Source organism: Lepidochelys kempii, chromosome 3 (assembly GCF_965140285.1).
Source record: "Lepidochelys kempii isolate rLepKem1 chromosome 3, rLepKem1.hap1, whole genome shotgun sequence".
Classification (NCBI taxonomy): Eukaryota; Metazoa; Chordata; order Testudines; family Cheloniidae; genus Lepidochelys; species Lepidochelys kempii.
In genome coordinates, this window is record NC_136382.1 from 159478878 (window position 1) to 159485916 (window position 7039).

The window sequence follows — 7039 nt, forward strand, 5'->3', positions numbered from 1 at the left end:
GGCTGGAGACAAAAGTGGCAAGAGGTTTTTTTTAGGATTTTGATTTTTTTTTGTTTGTTTTTACAAGGAGAAGAGGTTTGAAAAGGAATTTTTTTCCTTTGGGCTGATGGTAAGCAGATTTCCAAGTTGTTGGAGGTTTTTTTATTTGATTTGGGGCCAGAGCAGAGACAAAGGGAATTGTCTTTTTCTGTAGGCTGACAATCAGTATCAGAGAATAGGTATCCTATTCCAGCACAGCAAAATTTTACAGCCAAGTTTTTTTTGTTTTATTTCTAAACCTCGGGTGTAAAGTTAGTTAAAAACAGAGAGGTTAGGATGACAGGATCCACGGCTCAACGAGAGTTGGAATTAGCCAGATTTCAGGCTGAGGAAAAACAAAAGGAACATGAAAAACAGAACTCCTGTGGCTGGAGAAGGCGGTACAGGAGGCTGCCCACAAGAGGGAAATGGAGGCAAGGAAGCATGTGGAGGAGGAGAAGGAAAAAGAGAGGAAGCATGAACTGGAGATGGAGAAGGTAAAGGCTCAGCAGAATATACCAACAAACCCTAGCAATCCTTTTCCAGGTACCACTTCCCATCCCAGAAAGTTCCCCACCCTACAAGGCAGGTGATGATACGGAGGCCTTCTTAGAAAACTTCGAAAGGGCCTGCCTTGGGTACAGCATCTCTACCGACCAATATATGGTAGAGTTGAGGCCGCAGCTCAGTGGACCCTTAGCTGAGGTTGCGGCTGAAATGCCTAAAGAACACATGAACAAGTATGAACTGTTTAAATCCAAGGCGAGAGTCAGAATGGGGATAACACCCGAGCATTCTCGTCGGCGGTTCAGAGCCCTAAGGTGGAAACCAGACGTGTCATTTACCCGACATGCCTACCACATTGTGAAACATTGGGATGCCTGGATATCAGCAGCCAGTGTTGAATCTCCAGTAAATTTGCCCTTCCTAATGCAAATGGAACAATTCTTAGAGGGTGTTCCTGAGGAAATAGAAAGATACATCCTAGATGGGAAGCCCAAAACTGTAATCGAGGCAGGAGAGATTGGAGCCAGATGGGTGGAGGTGGCAGAGAAGAAGAAAACTGGTCGCAGTTGGAGCGGAGACCAGAAGGGACAACCCCAGACCACACCCTATTACCGGGGGCCGCCCAAAGCCCCACCTACCTTCCAAAGAACCCTGCAGACCCCTTATTGTCCCACCACCCCGTTCTCCAGCAACCCACCTTGCCCCAGTGACCCGTCAGTTGGGCGATGTTTTAAATGTAACGAGCTGGGGCATGTAAAGGCCAACTGCCCCCAGAACCCCAACAGATTACAGTTCATTGCACCGGAATCACACCAGAGGTCCGCAGGCCCAGATACCGCCCAAGTACCCTTGGAGCAAAGGGAAACTGTGAGAGTGGGCGGGAAGAAGGTCATCGCGTGGAGGGACACCGGAGCACAAGTGTCAGCTATCCATGCTTCCTTAGTGGACCCCAATTTAATCAATCCAGAGATCCAAGTGACGATTCAACCCTTCAAGTCCAACTCTTTCGATTTGTCTACAGCCAAGTTGCCTGTCCAGTACCAGGGCCGGTCAGGAACGTGGACTTTTGCAGTCTATGATGATTATCCCATGCTGTTGGGGGAAGACTTGGCCAATCATGTGAAGCGGGCCAAGAGGGTGGGAATGGTCACCCGCAGCCAGTCTAAACAAGCCGTGAGGCCTAGCTCTGTTCCGGAAACGTCTATCAGGACCTGGTCAGAGGTGATGGATGCGGACCCCAGGCCAATGTCTGCAACAGCAGTAGTGGATCCAGTCCCAGAGACCCAGATGGAACCAGTCCCAGAACCAGCGGAACAACCAACACCAGACCCATTGCCAGCACTGAATCCAGTACTTGCAACCTCAACACCAGAGGGCCCCACCGAACCTGAACCGGCAGCAGCCCATAACCCTACACAAGAGGCTCAGCCAGAGCCTGAACCCCAACATAGTGTCCCAGCGGAGAGCGGTTCACAGTCAACGGAAACAGCCCCATCCCCTACATCGCTTCCAGAGGGACCAAGCATAGATCCACAATCCAATGAGGAACTGATGTCTCCAGCATCAAGGGAACAGTTCCAGACCGAACAGGAAGCAGATGAAAGCCTCCAGAGAGCTTGGACGGCGGCACGGAGCAACCCCCTGCCTCTCAGCTCTTCTAATCAATCCAGGTTTGTTGTAGAAAGAGGACTTTTATACAAGGAAACTCTTTCTGGTGGACACCAGGAAGACTGGCATCCTCAGAGACAGTTGGTAGTTCCAACTAAATACCAGGCCAAGCTCTTGAGCTTAGCCCACGATCACCCTAGTGGCCATGCTGGGGTGAACAGGACCAAAGACCATTTGGGGGGGTCATTCCACTGGGAGGGAATGGGCAAGGATGTTTCTACCTATGTCCGGTTTTGTGAAGTATGCCAAAGAGTGGGAAAACCCCAAGACCAGGTCAAAGCGCCTCTCCAGCCACTCCCCATCATTGAAGTTCCATTTCAGCGAGTAGCTGTGGATATTCTGGGTCCTTTTCCAAAAAAGACACCCAGAGGAAAGCAGTACATACTGACTTCCATGGATTTTGCCACCCGATGGCCGGAAGCAGTAGCTCTAAGCAACGCTAAGGCTAAAAGTGTGTGCCAGGCACTAGCAGACATTTTTTCCAGGGTAGGTTGGCCCTCCGACATCCTCACAGATGCAGGGACTAATTTCCTGGCAGGAACTATGGAAAACCTTTGGGAAGCTCATGGGGTAAATCACTTGGTTGCCACTCCTTACCACCATCAAACAAATGGCATGGTGGAGAAGTTTAATGGAACTTTGGAGGCCATGATACATAAATTCATAAATGAGCAGTCCAATGATTTGGACCTAGTGTTGCAGCAGTTGCTCTTTGCCTACAGAGCTGTACCACATCCCAGTTTAGGGTTTTCCCCATTTGAACTTGTATATGGCCGTGAGGTTAAGGGGCCATTACAGTTGGTGAAGCAGCAATGGGAGGGATTTACACCTTCTCCAGGAACTAACATTCTGGACTTTGTAACCAACCTACAAAACACCCTCCGAACCTCTTTAGCCCTTGCTAAAGAAAACTTACAGGATGCTCAAAAAGAGCAAAAAGCCTGGTATGATAAACATGCCAGAGAGCGTTCCTTCAAAGTAGGGGACCAGGTCATGGTCTTAAAGGCACTCCAGCCCCATAAAATGGAAGCATCGTGGGAAGGGCCATTCACGGTCCAGGAGTGCCTGGGAGCTGTTAATTATCTCATAGCATTCCCCACCTCCAACCGAAAGCCTAAGGTGTACCATATTAATTCTCTAAAGCCCTTTTATTCCAGAGAATTAAAGGTTTGTCAGTTTACAGCCCAGGGAGGAGAGGACGCTGAGTGGCCTGAAGGTGTCTACTATGAAGGGAAAAGTGCTGGTGGTGTGGAAGAGGTGAACCTCTCCATGACCCTTGGGTGTATGCAGTGACAGCAGATCAAGGAGCTGTGCACTAGGTACGCGCCAACGTTCTCAGCCACCCCAGGACTGACTGAACGGGCATACCACTGCATTGACACAGGTAATGCTCGCCCAATTAAAGTCCAACCTTACCGGATGTCTCCTCAAGCTAAAACTGCTATAGAACGGGAGATCCAGGATATGTTACAGATGGGTGTAATCCGCCCCTCTGGAAGTGCATGGGCATCTCCGGTGGTTCTAGTTCCCAAACCAGATGGGGAAATATGTTTTTGCGTGGACTACCGTAAGCTAAATGTTGTAACTCGCCCAGACAACTATCCAATGCCATGCACAGATGAACTATTAGAGAAACTGGGATCGGCCCAGTTCATCTCTACCTTGGACTTAACCAAGGGGTACTGGCAGGTACCGCTAGATGAATCTGCCGAGGAAATGTGGCTGATGCGCTCTCCCGTGAAAGTTTCCCAGATTCAACTGGTTAAAATCGTCCTTGAGATGTGGAAAATATTGTTAATTCTTAGTCTTTATGTACTTGGTAGTATATTTAGAGGTGCATGTGTCTTATTTACTCTGTTTTTCCTAGAGCTCCAGGAAGAAATCCCAGCCAGCGTTTCACCCTAGCTGAGATTTGGGGGGCGTGTCATAAATATAAAGGGAAGGGTAAACCTCTTTAAAATCCCTCCTGGCCAGAGAAAAAATCCTCTCACCTGTAAAGGGTTAAGAAGCTAAAGGTAACCTCGCTGGCACCTGACCAAAATGACCAATGAGGAGACCAGATACTTTCAAAAGCTGGGAGGAGGGAGAGAAACAGAGGGTCTGTGTCTGTCTGTATGCTGCTTTTGCCAGGGATAGACCAGGAATGGAGTCTTAGAACTTTAGTAAGTAATCTAGCTAGGTGTGTTAGATTATGATTTCTTTAAATGGCTGAGAAAAGAACTGTGCTGAATAGAATGATTATTCCTGTCTCTGTGTCTTTTTTGTAACTTAAGGTTTTGCCTAGAGGGATTCTCTATGTTTTGAATCTAATTCAAATTTGAATCTACCTGTAAGGTATCTACCATCCTGATTTTACAGAGGTGATTTCTTTACTTCTATTAAAAGTCTTCTTATAAGAAAACTGAATGCTTTTTCATTGTTCTCAGATCCAAGGGTTTGGGTCTGTGGTCACCTATGCAAATTGGTGAGGATTTTTACCAAACCTTCCCCGGGAAGTGGGGTGCAAGGGTTGGGAGGATTTTGGGGGGGAAGATGTGTCCAAACTACGTTTCCCAGTAAACCCAGTTAGAGTTTGGTGGTGGCAGTGGAGATCCAGGGACAAAGGATAAAATTAATTTGTACCTTGGGGAAGTTTTAACCTAAGCTGGTGAAAGTAAGCTTAGGAGGTTTTCATGCAGGTCCCCACATCTGTACCTTAGAGTTCAGAGTGGGGGAGGAACCTTGACACACCAGCAGAAGGTTGATTTTCTTTTTTGGTGGTTCGGGTTCTGTACTTTCCGCATCAGAGTGTTGCTCTTTTAAGACTTCAGAAAGCATGCTCCACACCCCGTCCCTCTCAGATTTTGAAAGGCTCTTCAGATTCTTAAATCATGGGTCGACTGCTGTAGCTATCTTTAGAAATCTCACATTGGTACCTTCTTTGCGTTTTGTCAAATCTGCAGTGAAAATGTTCTTAAAATGAACAACATGCTGGGTCATCATCTGAGACTGCTATAACAAGAAATATATGGCAGAATATGGGTAAAACACAGAGCAGGAGACATACAATTCTCCCCCAAAGAGTTCAGTCAGAAATTTAATTATTTTTTTAATGAGCATCATCAGCATGGAAACGTCCTCTGGAATGGTGGCCAAAGCATGAAGGGGCATATGAATGTTTAGCGTATCTGGCACATAAGTACTTTGCAATGCTGGCTACAAAAGTGCCATGTGAATGTCTGTTCTCACTTTCAGGTGACACTGTAAATGAGAAGCAGGCAGCATTATCTCCTGTAAATGTAAACAGACTTGTTTCTCTTAGTGATTGGCTGCACAAGAAATAGGACTGAGTGGACTTGTAGACTCTAAAGTTTTACATTGGTTTGTTTTTGAGCGCAGTTATGTAACAAAAAAACCCCTACATTTGTAAATTGCACTTTCATGATAAAGAGATTGCACTATGGTTCTTGTATGAGGTGAATTGAAAAAATACTATTTTTTATCATTTTTTACAGTGCAAATATTTGTAATAAAAATAATATAAAGTGAGCACTGTATACTTTGTATTGTGTTGTGTCAAGGCTGATTCCCCAATCTGGCACTTTGAGTGCAGGAAGTGGGAGCCAGCAAGGATTCTAAAAATTAATAGGTTTCAGAGTAGCAGCCATGTTAGTCTGTGTTTGCAAAAAGAAAAGGAGTACTTGTGGCACCTTAGAGACTAACAAATTTGTTAGTCTCTAAGGTGCCACAAGTACTCCTTTTTTAAAAAAATTAATACTGGCTACTCCAGGCTGGTATTAAACTCCCAAGGTTACAGCTTCTCTCTGAGCTTGGATGGGTAGATGCTGCCACCATGCAAATGCAAAAAACCCCTTTGAACCCAGGAAGGCGCACTTGGGAATTCCTCTCTGTGGGGTACCCTTAAGCCCTTTTACCTCCTTCCAGGGAAGAGCTGATAAAGAAAACAAAGAAAATCAGCTGTTGCCACCAGCTAATTAAACAACATGTGCACAAACCTCTTAGGACACCAAAAATCCAATCCTGTTCTCAAAAAAGGTAAATTTTATTAAAAACAAAAAAGAAGAAATACATCTGGAACTTAGGCTTTTGCTAGATTTAAAAAACCCACTTATAAAAATTTAAACATCAAGACTAACCTTCTTGAGGTCCAGCTGAAAGGTTACAAGCAAAACAAACGGTTTCAGAGTAACAGCCACGAAAGCTTATGCTCTAATAAATTGGTTAGTCTCTAAGGTGCCACAAGTACTCCTTTTCTTTAAGCAAAACAAAAGCATTTTGGATTAGCACAGAGAAGTCCACAAGCCAATAAGAAATAAACAGAGATAAACCTAATCGCATATTTCTAGACATTTTCTGATATACTTACATATCTGGGGTTTTAAATGAGAAGGTTTAGGTATGATCTGATGATTTTCATACCTGACAAAAAGCTTTTACAGCATAGTCTTAGCCCTGTCTCTGCTCTCTCCTCTCTCTCCGAAGAACAACAACAAGAGAAAGGGAAAGTTTTTTTTCCCAATTTTAAAAAGTTCTAGCCCTCCTTTTGGTCAGGTGCCCACTTTTTTCCTTTTACCTGTGGACTTGTTAACCCTGTACAGGTTAAGCAAGTAGAGAACAACTACCAAGAGGGATTCTATAGCTAACTGGCTAGCTGGGTGTCCACATAAGGGAACTCCCCCCCTCCCCCCGCCTTCATTTATCACATGTTGTAATTTAAATCAATTTGTTTGAAAATGTAAAAAAAAAATTTAAAATATCCAAAATATTTAATAAATTTCAATTGTATTCTATTATTTAACAGTGCGATTAAAACTGCAATTAATCACGATTAATTTTTTTAATCACA